This window comes from Lontra canadensis, unplaced genomic scaffold, assembly GCF_010015895.1.
Source record: "Lontra canadensis isolate GAN:19392208 unplaced genomic scaffold, GSC_riverotter_1.0 scaffold37, whole genome shotgun sequence".
Taxonomy (NCBI): Eukaryota; Metazoa; Chordata; class Mammalia; order Carnivora; family Mustelidae; genus Lontra; species Lontra canadensis.
Window position 1 is genome coordinate 17,179,300 of NW_022631031.1, and position 14,065 is coordinate 17,193,364.

Below are 14,065 nucleotides of genomic sequence, written 5' to 3' on the forward strand. Positions count from 1 at the left end.
AGTATCTAAAGCCTGTTTTTAAAATTTTGAAAAGGATGACTTCACAGACCAATTTCTATTATCGTTATATAGGTCATCCTCCCAGACGACATCCACAGTCAACGTGGCTGCTGAGTTTGAACTTGACCTACATAACTGACTTGCCTTTGACCTGTACTAATTAATTCATTTACTCATGGAAACTACTCCTATTGGACGTCATAGTATTTAGGAATAATGAAGTAACTTCCCCACAGGCCAAGACATGACTGAATTATATAAAGATCAGGTAGTTAGTACACTTAGGGTTAGTATCCTTACAAGGGTGGTAAGGAGTCGTGAGTGGAGGTGAACATTCTAAAAGACGAAAAATTTCAAGAATAAGGATATGGACATACTATAGTGAGAAAGTCTGCATGTATGTATCTATAAAAATAGAATATGTATCACACTGTATATTCAGCATTGCATTGTTCATTCATTCAAGGAATACGTGGTGATTTGTGTCTAGAAATGTACCGGATATCAAATTGCCAAGGAGAAGTTTACGGTCTACTGTGATTTGCAGACCTATAATCAGATGACCACTATACTTTATAACAAGGGCTATATTATGCAGAGAGGTGGGGACCTAATTATGACTGGGGTGATTGAGGATGGTTTCTGCACACAGGTAATACTTAAAATGGGTCTTGAAAAAGAAGTGGAAAAACACTGGGTGTCAAGCCAGAAAGGAAGAAAGAACATGAATTGCAGAGCCATGGCAAAGATAACCCTAATCTCGGGGGTATTGTGTGTGTGTGTGTGTATGTGTGTGTGTGCATGTGTGTGTGTGTGATGTTTGGAGAGGGACATGTGCAGAGTCAAAAACAACGGGGCTAAGACAGTGGCCCAAAGCAGATGAAGAAAGGCCTTATGTACGAAGTTCAGGAGTTTGGATTCAATCCTGTGGGAGCTGAACAACCTAGAGGCCCACAACCAGGAGAGTGAGATGGTAGAGTCTGTGTTTCAAATATTGACTCCAGTGGTCCTCTGCAGCTGTATTCAAGGGATGGTGGGTGGTGAGAAAAGATTCCAGGTGAAAAGCTATGAGGACATTTTTGTCTGAAATCATGTACTTAACTTACACGTTATTTCAGTACAAATTTACATCCGATGTTTGCCTTAAAGAAAATGGAGAAGGCATAATATTAAAAATACAGAAAGACAGTATTGCATGATGGGGAGAATGTGGATTTTGCAGTCAGACTAACCCTGGCTAAAAAAAAAATTGCAGGTTAGCTATTTACTAACAATGTAACATGTGGGTTTTGAGAGGGGCTCCGCCATATACCAGTTATCTAGTGTGGTGCTGAATGATTACTTAAGTCCTCTGCCTCTGCTTCCTGGTCTGTAAAATGAAGATAAAAATAGCACCTACCTGTAGGGTTGCAAGGATGGTTACATGAATTGGTATAAAGCACTTTGAGGGGCGCCTGGGTGGCTCAGTGGGTTAAGCCGCTGCCTTCGGCTCGGGTCATGATCTCGGGGTCCTGGGATCGAGTCCCGCGTCGGGCTCTCTGCTCGGCGGGGAGCCTGCTTCCCTTCCTCTCTCTCTGCCTGCCTCTCTGCCTACTTGTGATCTCTCTCTGTCAAATAAATAAATAAAAAAAAAAAATCTTAAAAAAAAAAAAAAAAAAAGGCACTTTGAAAACAATGTGACTCCTAGGAAGTGATTAATAGTCATTGGTTATTATTATTATTACCGGGATCATCATCATCTATGATCTCTGAACCTTGTTTTTTCTCCAGTATGAAATGGAGGTTGCAGTGTTATCGTGGTATTATGGCAATGTCTATTTAAGATCCTGAGCATCGTGGTGCCTGGGTGATGCGGTCAGTGGAGCGTCTGACTGTTGGTTTCAGCTCAGGTCGTGATCTGGGATAGAGCCCTGCGTTGAGCTCAGTGCTCCGCAGGGAGTCTCTCCCTCCCTGTCCTCCTCCTGCTCTTTTTCTCTCTCAAATAAGTCTTAAAAGAAAAAAATAAAAAGTAAAATAAAATACTAAGCATACTTCCTAGCATCTACTACACACTCAAAAAACAGAAGCTGTTATTAAGTAGTTAGAAATATTATATTTTAAAAATCTGCTGGGACTGGCTACTGTGTCTCCATGGAAGGAGGGATATTTTCTCTTCCTCTGAGGTCCTTCACACTGTCTAACGGCTGTTACAGGTACCCTGAGTATCTGGGCTGCTCAGCAAGTACTTGCTCAGTTAATACATAATAAGGGTAGGGTACTGGGTACTCCTGCAAATTGGTGAAGAATGGGAAAACATGGGGGAAAAGCATGATCTGAGATGTAAATTTGGTAGGTTGATTATGTTTTAGGCAAGTAAACCATTTTTCCAGATTGATATGATTGAGGTTCTGAGTCTGAGCCAGCTCATCTGCTTCCAATCTTCATATACTAGTTTATTTTACCATCCGCTAATTTGCAACATACACTGATACAGTTTTATTCAGTGCCCTGGTATTCTGGGACTTTTCCTATGGCTGTTCGGTTTGCTGATTGTTCAGATTTCCATCAGAGCAATGGTTAAGGATGTTAAAGCCCTAGTTAGAAAATGTTTGAGTTTTCACTTCTTAAAGTTTTCATGGAAGATGGCAATCCAAAAAAAAAAAAAAAAAAAATTGAAACTAGCTATGTGACCTTAGGCTAGTGTTTAGATACCTTTAAGCTGCAGTTTCCTCATCTTTTAAAATGTGACTGTTGTAATAAATATTTCATAAATTCACCATGAGGAACAAAAGAACTACTGCTTATAAAATACTTAACACAATGCTCAACATTATAGTAGGTGCTCAATAAACATAAACTTCAATTTAAATTATTCCTTTTCCGTTCTAAAATTCTAGTTAAATATCACCTATATCATAAAATGAGAATATTACTACTTTAATTTTTAATATTAGAGCAACCTTTTCATACTATTGTGTCATGCTTCCATTATTATAACAAACTAGTTATATCAAAATAGTTAGAAATCGAAACTGTAGGTATCTGTTAAAAGTCATTACATGACACATTTAAAGTTTGTATACTGAGTTATGTATACATCTTAATTAACAGAAAGAAGAATCAGAAACACACATGAATTCTAGTTGATTATGTAAATGGTGAAGTGTTGAGGGACTATATATTGTTTATGTAACTTATTTTGAAATGCGTAAAAAATAAGTTGGTTTTGTAAGAAATAGTTAGGGAAAAGTAAATATGGTAATGTTAATTATGAGATTTAGGTGGTTGGTTTATGGCTATTCACCATATGCTTTTTTTTTTTTTTTTAAGATTTTTCTTATTTATTTGATAGAGTGAGTGAGTGAGAGAACAAGAGCAGGGGGATAGGGAGAACCAGACTTCCTGCCCAGCAGGGAGGAGGAGGACATGGGGCTGGATTTTGGGATCCTGGGACAGATGCTTAGCTGACTAAGCCACCCAGGTACCCCTTAACTTTTCTATATGTATGAAAAATGTTATAATAAAATATTGGTGAAAAAAGTGAACCTACAATACTTAACGTGTCTTAGGAGGGAAACATTAACAAAAAACAATATTTATTGTTTTGTTTTGTTTTGTCTTATTTTTGTACAAAGAACTATTCCAGAATCTAACAGTAATACAAAAAAGTATATGACACGACTGCTGCCTTAAGGAAGTCACAGTCTGGTTGGGGGAGGTGAGACTTTTTGAAAATTGAGACCAAATTCAAAGCTCCCACTTAATGTCAGTTGAGTTATGAAGGTGGAATTTTCCATGTGTGGCTGAGAGATCCCTGGGAGCTGTAGAGCTAGTATTGAGTTCTGCAAATGCTTTTGTGTAAAAAGCTTTGTCTGTAGGATGAGGAAATTAACAGGCCACATGTATGTTTAACTCTTTTTCACAGGGGGACATTCTGTTATCTTCATTAAAATACACGTTCTCATGTCTGAACATTCACAGTAGGTTTTTTGTCATTATGCGATTTCTCTATCAGCAGATTAAAAGTAGTCTGTCATTCGTGTTCCAAAATATTTCGGTGTTAGAAAGAGGGCTTCATTCTCAAGAAGGTTAGAAGCCACTGATCCAAACAAAAGTGCTCTCAGAATTTGGAAAAAGAGCTCTTCAGCTTGCTGAGGTCTGGCCAGGCTTCAAGAAGAAGATGGAATCTGAGCTGAGTGTTGGGAAATGGGTAGAATTTGAATAGGCTGAGAAGAGATGGAATGCATTAGAAATGAGGGACCAATCTGAACAAAGGTAGGATAGTTTGGGAGACTGTGAGGAGAGTAGTTTAGCTGAAGAAGGAATTGATAGTAGATAAGGGTGGAAGGACCAGCTGGAGCCAAACTGTGGAGGACTCTGAATATTAGACTGAGGAATTTGGACTTCATCCTGGAGCCAGTAGAGAAGCCACGCAATACTTTGAGCAAGGGCTTGATAGGGTGAAAGTGTTTTAGGTATTAATCTGCAGCAATTTCAAGGAAAGCCTGGAATGGGGGAGAGGTGAACAGTCCTACAGAGGCTCATGTCGTCTGCCCAGATTTTATGGGTCAGGGATCTGAGCTCGAGTGGCAAGTAGGAGAGTCCCAGAAAAGGACAGTGAAATCTCAAGAGACCTTTCAAAGGAGCGGTCATCATTTACCATGAGGCATTTCTTTTACTAAAAAGGGTCAACTCTGCAGAAGCCATTGCACGGTGCTGCTCCAGTAGACTGCACGTGCTACACTTCTGTGAATAACAGGTTCTGAAATTGACCGTTCTTACGGGCCCTGTATACACTCAGGTTCTATCTGTAGTCTCTACATGTTGCTTGGTTTTTCATAGGGTTGTATAAGGTGTGACATTTTGAAAAACTGATATTTTTCTACCCTCTTTTAGGCAAAAGAGCATGGGTGGCTCGAACTATAAAATTTTGGAGGGATAATAATCCTGCGCCAGGGCCAACAAGCGCTTATTAAGGAATGCCTCGTTTTCTAAATGGGAACTACCCAAAGCAACACATTTGCTTCATGGACATACACATTTTTAGATAAAAAATGGCTAAGTGGCTGCTGACAATATTTATTAATTTAATACTATGTCTTTAAAAAGTGTCACATAAAATGTATAAATTTAGGAATATTGCTGTTTTCCACTTTCTTATTTCATGTCATCATTTTATTCATTCTTCATTTTATTCATTCTCTTCACGTAGGCGTTTGGTATCCCTTGATGCCACTTCCATCATTTGACACAATTTTCAAAAACCTACATTGCACTTCTGCCTCAGGGTTTGAGAATGAGTACTCATTAAATCCATGAGTGATATTGTCATTGAATCCAAACAGTAACGTAATATTATGGTGGTTATGTTTTTATTTTGTCCCACAAGTTTATATTTGTTATCTAAACAACATAGTCTTGTGCAGTGTAGCTTTTAAAAGTTCTTTTTAAGGTCTGTATATTAGCAGTAGCTAATATTTGCCTTTGAATGGTCATGCCCCATGCATTATTATTATTATTTTTTAAAGATTTTATTTATTTATTTGACAGAGATAGAGAGCACAAGTAGGCAGAGCAGCAGGCAGAGGGAAAAGGAGAAGCAGGCTCTCCGCTGAGCAAGGAGCCTGATCCGGGACTTGATCCCAGGACCCTGGGATCGTGACCTGAGCTGAAGGCAGCCACCTAACCAACTGAGCCACCCTGGCGCCCTTCCCATGCATTATCATTAAAGCCATGTAATTTACCTCACTTTTGAAGGATCCAGGCCCGTTCCTCTTTTAACAAACAAATATTCCAATGGTAGACACTATTTTATGTTAATGTGTCTTCTCCATTATTTTGTTCAAAATAATGTAACAATGTGTCTTAGGAGAGAGGTTTTACAAGAACCTGCACATATATTGCTGATGATAATTTGGGAGGAATAAAATGTCATCTTACTTTTGAGCATATATAGTATTATTGTTAATTGCTCTGTGCAATGTGCCTAGCAGTATAAAGTCAGATGTAAGTCAGTTGTACATTTTTACCTTATTCTCTCAATGAATATTGAGTTTCAACTATGTGTCAGGTGTTTTGCTAAGTTCCGTAGGGATATAAAAAGAAGTAGTTCCTACCGTAAAGAAATTTATAATGTATTAAAATGGATAAGACTGAAATGTAAAATGAGGTAGAATAGGATGTATTTTCTAAAGGAGGTACAAACTCAGATTTAGTACCTCAAGAAAAGGAAAATCAGTCTTGAGTAGTAGATCAAGCAAGACTTAGCAAAACAGTTGCAACTTTGAACCTTGAAGAAACTGTGGGATTTAGTCAGATGGAAATTTTGTTAAAGGGAAAGGCATTAGCAAAACCATGGGTTTGGGGATGTATTAAGCATCTCAGTAGGCCAGTTTGGTTTAAATATTGAACATATACAGTCATGTTTCATGATCTGCAAAATGGGATAATAGTTTCACAAAGAAAAGTTAGGACAATTAGATGTGACCGTGTATTTTGTAGTACTTTTGTGTTCTTGTAAGTTACTAGTTATTACACAAATAGGAAGTAAAGCAAAAAAAAACAAAAAACAAAAAACCATCTTGGTGTTACAGTGTATAAGGGGGCTTTAAAACATGATCAAGGGATGTAACTTGATAGCTTAATTCAGGAGAACATGGAGAGCTGAAAACCTCAGAGCAACTAGTGACTCACTCAAATCTAAGCTATGGAGAGAGATCGGCTTCTGCTTAAAGTGGAACGGCCAATTGCCAACTTTTACAAGAGAAGAGATATAAAGTAATTGGGATAGTGGCTGTGAAGTTAGAAAAAAGATGGTTGGGAAAGATTACAGTGGTAGAAATTGTAGACCTGGCAGTAGGGTATGAGGAGAGGGGATCTGGGAGGACATGGGGCGAAAAGGAAACTTTCCGTCTAAGTGACATGACCATTACAGAGGAATAAAATGAAGATTTTATGTTTGAGTAGGTTGAGTTCCACACCGATCCAGGCAAGAGCCTTGTGTAAGTGGGATGTGGGGATTGATTCCTGTGAAAAAGATGCGCTGATCGATAGAGATTTGGGAGTCCTCACATAAAGATAATTTTTTTTAAAAGATTTTATTTATTTATTTGACAGAGATCACAAGCAGGCAGAGAGGCAGGCAAAGGGGGCGGGGGGGAGGGGGGGGAAGCAGGCTCCCCGCCGAGCAGGGAGCCCGATGCGGGGCTCGATCCCACAACCTGAGCCGAAGGCAGAGGCTTTAACACACTGAGCCACCCAGGCGCCCCTAAAGATGATTTTTTAAACCTCTGGCAAGGAAGGACTAGAGAAACATTCAGACAGGTAAGAATAGCATAGAATTAAAAAACCACAGAATAAGCAGAGGGAAGAAAATCCAGAGAAGGAGATAGATCTAAGGGGGTGGGGGAAAATGTCGCCGTGTTGTATTGGTCAATGATAAGAGAATCAGAGGAAGGCCCATTCTGTATAAGAATTAAGGAAAACCAGAACTGGGAAAAGTATGATGTGGGCAATTAGGAAAGTCCTTTTAGTAAAATAGCAGCTATAAAGGGATGATGGAAAAGACTAAAGAAAGAATAGATGTTCTAGATTTCAAGGCAAATTTTTAGGAAACTCGGTGATGAAAGAAGGGCGAAAAGTATCATGGTTGAAGGAAGACTTAAAAATTTAGGGAAACCTGCTCTTTAAATTAGCGTATACATGACACAAAATGTTACAGTGAGTTTCAGGTGTACAACATAGTGATTTGACAAGTCTCCATGTTATGCTATGCTCACCACAGGTGTTGCTACCATCTGTCACCATACAGCTTGATTACAGTACCATTGACTGTATTCCCTGTGCTGGGCTTTTTATTGCTTTGACTCATTTATTCCACAATGGAAAGCGTTTATTACCTAATCACCTTCATTCATTTTGTACCTGCCCCTGCCTCCCTCCCCTCTGGCAGCCATAATTTGTTCTCTGCATTTACAGCTCTGTTTCAGCTTTTTGTTTGTTTGTTCCTTTGTTTTGCTTTTTAGATTCCACATATAAGTGAAATCATATGGTATTTGTCTTTCTATGTCTGAATTATTTCACTTAGCATAATACTATGGGTCCATCCATGTCGTCGAAATGGCAAGATCTCAGCTTTTTTTTTTTTTTTTTTAACAGCTGAGTAATGTGTGTGTGTGTTGTCCCACATGTTTATATTATCTATACAGCATAGTCTTATGCAGTATAGCTTTTAAAAGGGTTCTTTTAAGGCTTATGTATAGCAGTAGCTAATATTTGCCTTAGAGCGGTTGTGCCCCATGCGTTATTATTCAAATCCATGTAATTTACCTCTCTTTTGAAGGCTCCAAGCAGGGTCCTCTTTTAATAAACAGAATTCTAATGGTAGACACTATTTTATGTTAATATGTCTTCTCCAGAGACTACTTTGTTCAGAACAACGTAATTCCATGTGTCCTATAAAAGAGAAACTTTACAAGAACCTGCACATGAGTAAATATGTATATATGTTAGATATGTATGTATGTACACATGTATATATATGTCTGTATACACACATATCACATCTCCTGTATTCATCTATCCATGGACACTTGGGTTGCTTCCATATCTTGACTATTATAAATAATGCTGCAATAATCATAAGGGTACCATATATCTTTTCAAATTAGTGTTTTTGTTTCCTTTGCATAAATACCCACATGTGGAATTACTGGACCATATGGTAGTTCTATTTTTAACTTTTTGAGGAACGCCCATACTGTTTTCCACAGTGGCTATACCAATTTACATCCCTACGAACAGTGCATGAGGGTTCCCTTTTTCTCCATATCCTTGCCAATACTTGTTATTTGTCTTTGATTCTAGCCATTCTGAGAGGCACAAGGTGATACCTGAGACCTGTCTTTGTCAGTAGAAGGGAAGTAGCCTTTGAGATGGAATTATTGAGGATTCTGGGAGATCAAATAATGAAGTTTTGTTGCAAAGGAGATATGGCAGTGGCACTAAGAATAAAGGTTTAAGAGGTCAAATCCTCTTACAGGAAAGGAAACCTCCATTGAGATTAACCAGTAGGAAACTGGGAGATGTTGCAGGAAGATCACTGAAAGATTTAATGTAGCTTCAACATTCTTTATAAGATAGTTGGTTAGGGCATGCGCCAAAGAGAATGGGGAATGAGGTGTGAGGATTGGGGCTTGAGGAAAGTGGAAAAGAATCCACAGAAACTGTCTCAGGCACAAAAAATGTAAAAGGGAGATTGTCGAGTAACAAGATGTCTCACAAGAACATGGAAAGCATAAATTTAACAAATTTGGTCAGCGTGCCTATTGTGGCCTCCTCTCCCATGCTCAACCATCCAGAATAGCAGTTGAAGAGTGAACAGCAAGGGCTTGCCAATGCTAGGATTAGAGCTGGCAACAGAGATGCCTGGAAAAACAAGATGACCCGGGACTCTAAGGTGGAAGCTCTGGGTTGCAGACAGGGCCAGTGAAGTTGGAAAGACACAATGTTCTGAGGAGCAACTCCAGTATAAGTGAGCAAATGCAAGAAGTAAAAGGTGGCGTTTCTTGGAGGTCATACAATTGTAGGCAGTGGTGTCGCTGAATCATTTAATAAGAAAAGGGAATGAAGGCCAGTCTCCTTAAAATATAAGAGATGAAGGAGTCAGAGGTTAGTAGAGGTGTAATGAACTGGGTTTTTGATGCTCTCGATCATTATAATGGGAAACAAAATAGAAAGGAAGACCAAGTGTATGCCAAGCGAAGATAAGCTATGCTATTACAGTGTGGAAAAAAAAAAAAAAAGTTACAAAATTAGCTTAGATATTGCTGGGGGAGGATCTGCTGCTCACCTGGGATCATGTCTTCACTGTGTAATCCTTGGCAGATTCTTCATAACACAAAGGCTGCCTCCTACTCCAGCAGGCAAAGCTATCCTTTGGTAGTGAATTCCCTTTAACTGCACTCTTAATTTATGGTAAAAAAATTAACCAAATGGATTTAACATGTGACTCCTCTAATCAACCCATCGTCTTTCTGGAGACTATTTATATAGCTACAACATTCAAAGTAGAACCAGAATTTGCTTGACGAGCACAGAATCATGCTGTAATGGGTTCGTTGGATGATCTTGATAGCAATGTCACCAAGCTCCAATGGTCTGATAGATGTCTCCACTTAAATTCTTGGTCAAGGAATACCAACTTATCTTTTCCATGAGCCAGTTACAGTATATTCCCCCTAAATAGTACTAGAGAGAGAAGCCCATGTTTTCTTCCAGAAACCTCAATGTCCATTGCCATGTACATCATGATCCTCCTGCTAGCCTATTTCTTCAGATACTGTCTACACAGATTGTAGTGATGGAAGTACAGTAGTACTCCCTTATCTGCAGTTTTGCTTTCCTTGGTTCTACCAACTGTTGTCTAGAAGTAGACAATCCTTCTAACCTATCATCAGAAGGTCACTAATGGCCTAACACTTTGTCTCATGCCTATGTCCTTTTCCCCACTTCACCTCATCCTGTAGGCATTTGATCATCTCGCATCATCAGAAGGAGGGTGAGTTCAGTAAAATAAAATATTTTGAGAGACCATATTCACATAACTTTTATTATAGTATATTATAATTTTTCTATTTTGTTAATCTTACTGTGCCTAATTTATAAATTAAACTTTATCATAGGTTCATATGTATAGGAAAAAGCATAGTATGTGTAAGATTTGGTGCTATCCATGCTTTTGGCATCTACTGGGGGACTTGGAACATAGCCTCCACAGAGGAAGGGGGATTACCGTGTAAGTTTTCTTATATAATCACAATTAATTCTACATTCTTATATTACATTCAAGTTATCTTGATTTGATTTTGGCCATCCTGAGTAAAATGGCCTCATGTTGGATCTTAGGTAAGTCGCTTGACTTTATCTTTAATTTACTTTCCAAAGGATAAGCTTAACTTTAAAGTTTATAGTAGATTTCATCCCATAAAACTTTGATTTCTCTTAACTGATGATACAATGACTATATAAGTAGGGCCTTTGGACTGGGTTAATGATTTGTAAACCACTGGACAGTACTCCGTGATTTCTAAGCATTTCTCTTTTTCTTATCCTTGCATGAGTAGGTTACCCCCATTTAACAGATGAGGAAGCTGAGACACACAGAAATTGAGTAACTTTTCCAGGTTTGTACTGTGAATAGCAAAGCTAGATTGAAACTCAGTTGATAATTCTGAAGCTGGTGCTTTTAACAATCTGTATTTGCTATTGCTCCCTGGTACTACTCCCCAGGAGAAAGGCATTCAGTGTAGCAGAATCCTGCCACTACTAATGATGATGATAAATACAGTTTCCACTCCTACCTTATACCGGGTACTTGGTATACATTTTTATGAATCCTTCCTGCATTCCTATAATCTAGCTATCATTTAAAAAATTTTGTAAGTGAGATAATTAAGGTTGGAGACCAAATAACTTTTATAAAGGCATATAGCAGATAACTGGAGTCTTTGACTCTGGAACCAAGTCTCCAAGGCGTAGATGGATGGGAGTTTGTGGCACCCCTGGAGAGTAGCAGGTTACCCTGTATAGTGTGGGCCTACAGTACATGGCTGAGCAAAAGAGCTGGGGTGGGGGTTGTGGAGACTGAAGAGGTAAAGGAGAGTTTCTGAATATTTTTTAGAGATGAGTAGGTGCTTAAAGTATCATATGGAAGATTGAAGACTTGGAATGGTAAAGAGAGACTCTTGAGTGAGGGCAGAAGAGAATAAAAGTTCTGTTTTCTAATAGACTGAAATCTTGCAATGAGAGAAAAAGTACAGTAGAGATAAAATAATTGTATACTTATTTATTTGTTTATTTTTAAAGATTTATTTACTTATTTTAGAACAAGCGAAAGAAAGAGTGTGTGCACAGATGTTTGGAGGGTCAGAGGGAGAGGGAGAGAATCCTCAAACAGATTCCTTGCTGAGTGTTAAGCCTGACTTGGGGCTTGATCCCAGGACTCTGAGATCATGACCTGAACTGAAACCAAGAGTCGGCTGCTTAACTGAGCCAACCAAGGACCCTTAGAAATATATAGTTATTTAGAAGAGAATAGATGCTTCATAGATTTTCCTTTTCAGATAGGTGGCTTAGATGGGATCATTGTTCTCAGATATAACAGTACCTTGAATCTCTAAGACTGGGAAAAAAAAAAAGTTCAGGATGTGGTGTTTTAAACTCAAAGCCTTGGAGAGGTGCTCTATGACATCATCTATAGCATATTTATAAATGTGATAGTGCTTGTGAGGATTGGTAGTTTGGTGGCTGGAGATTAGTCTTGTCTTTTTTACTTACTGGTGGGTGTATGCTTGGCAACAACAGGGGAAGTGGTCCCTTCTCATCTAGCTTTCAGTCAAACTATTTTACATCACAATAAATCTCCAGGCTCTTTAGCATCAGGTCCCTGGTGATCAAAGTATTCAATTCCAGTACCTGATAAAAATCATGAATATCCTGGTAGTTATTTTATGTGTATCCTCTTCAACAGAGCCTTTTAAAAAATTGGATTCATTAGGAAATGGAATCTTTATTCCTTAGAGAATAGATAGGTATATTTGAACAATGGCAAAAGGCAATGTACTTGGGGCCTAAAAGAAAAAGTATCCTCTTTCTTTCCTTCCTATTTTTAATGGAATTTCAAGTATAATTGAATATGTCTCCTGGGACTGGAAGCTATATTTGATCAAGCTAATAATATGGAGAATAGCTAGGGTAAGTCTTTGGAGTACAAGAGTAAGAGTGGTTTTGGCATAGTCAAGCTTTCACCAAGTAATTTTATAGTCCAATCTACAGAATCATAGATCTGAGATTTGGTAGACTTAGAAGTAACCTGGGCTAACATCTTGTACAACTAGAAAATTTCTTCACCATTTTCTCAGGCAAGTAGACGTGGAGCTTCTACTTGAGATCTTCCTTTGAGTGCACTATCCTGGAAGTGTTAACACTCTAGAGGAGGGTGTGGACTGCTGGGGTTTTACTTCCTTCTACATCCACAGCGTGTGGCACTGTGCCTCAGTTTCCTTGCTCTGCTGTAGAATAGTGCTGATTATTGGGCAGTGCTAAGTATTGTCATTTCTTCAAACCTTGGATTTGAAAACATCCAAAATCAGTTTCTATTTCTGCCACTTGTGATGTTGGGCAATTTTCCTAATACCTTTGGTTTCCATTTTTGCATGTGAAACAAGAAGGCAGTACCCAACCAACTAAGGAGTTTGTGAGTTGTGCTCTGAGACCTACTTGGAGAATTATTTAAAATAATTAATCATAATGTCTGTAGTCTGACAATAGTAGGCACTTTATATGACCTCTTCTCCTTGGGTCTGGTTCTCATCTTTGATAGGTATATGGTATTCGATTCTGAGTTCAGATCCCTGTGGTAATCTGACTAGTACAGAGTGTAAAATAGAGCTATTGCCTTATACGTACAGGGCACTGTATGAGTTCTTTCAGGAAGGGTAGATAGGATGTGGATAACTGGGTAGGATAATTTGGAGCTGTTCACCAGAGGACCTGCTTTCCATAATCTATGGCAGTGTAATGATTATGAAGAGCAAGGTCATTTGATTGCCTGGAGGTGTGAAGAGAAAAGGGAAATATAGGCTTATGTCAGAATTTATTAGCATCAACTAAGACTTTTAACAACAGTTACACTATTGTCTGGTCTCCATTAAAACAATCAGTTGGAGTGATTCCCAGTAGGCTCACTGGCTTTATTTTTCAACTTTGTTTAGAAGCAGTCTAAATAATTAATTTTTTGGAAGTGACTATCTGCTGCAACTATTTATAATGTCTGTTTGAAAACTCATTATGCATTAGTAGAAGATTCACAGGTCAAGGAGGGTGAATGTTCTTTGCTTGATGTTTGTTAGAGATTGGCAATGCTGAGAGAAGGAAAAAGCTGCATTTTCTCCATCATTCTTTCCCATTTCAGAATGTACGTACTCATGAGAATCCACCCCAAATATTCTCTTGGTGTAGGACCTTGTTTTAGAAAACATGTTACTGATTTTTAAGTAGCCTCTGAGGTATTACTGCATTTTTTTCT

The 14,065-nt window shown here is 38.5% G+C and overlaps 1 protein-coding gene across 11 annotated transcripts in view; it reads left to right on the top strand.

Annotated features, from left to right (window-relative positions):
* Positions 1-14,065, top strand: part of EYA1 (EYA transcriptional coactivator and phosphatase 1) — a 353,650-nt gene that overhangs the window by 195,500 nt on the left and 144,085 nt on the right. The window contains exon 1 of one of the 11 annotated variants that reach the window (XM_032869211.1): positions 11,260-11,349. The exons of the other annotated variants lie outside the window; for them this stretch is intronic. The gene's annotated coding sequence lies outside the window, so the exon portion shown is untranslated. Of the gene's footprint in view, positions 1-11,259; positions 11,350-14,065 lie in introns of those variants that run through there. 11 annotated transcript variants of the gene reach the window in all.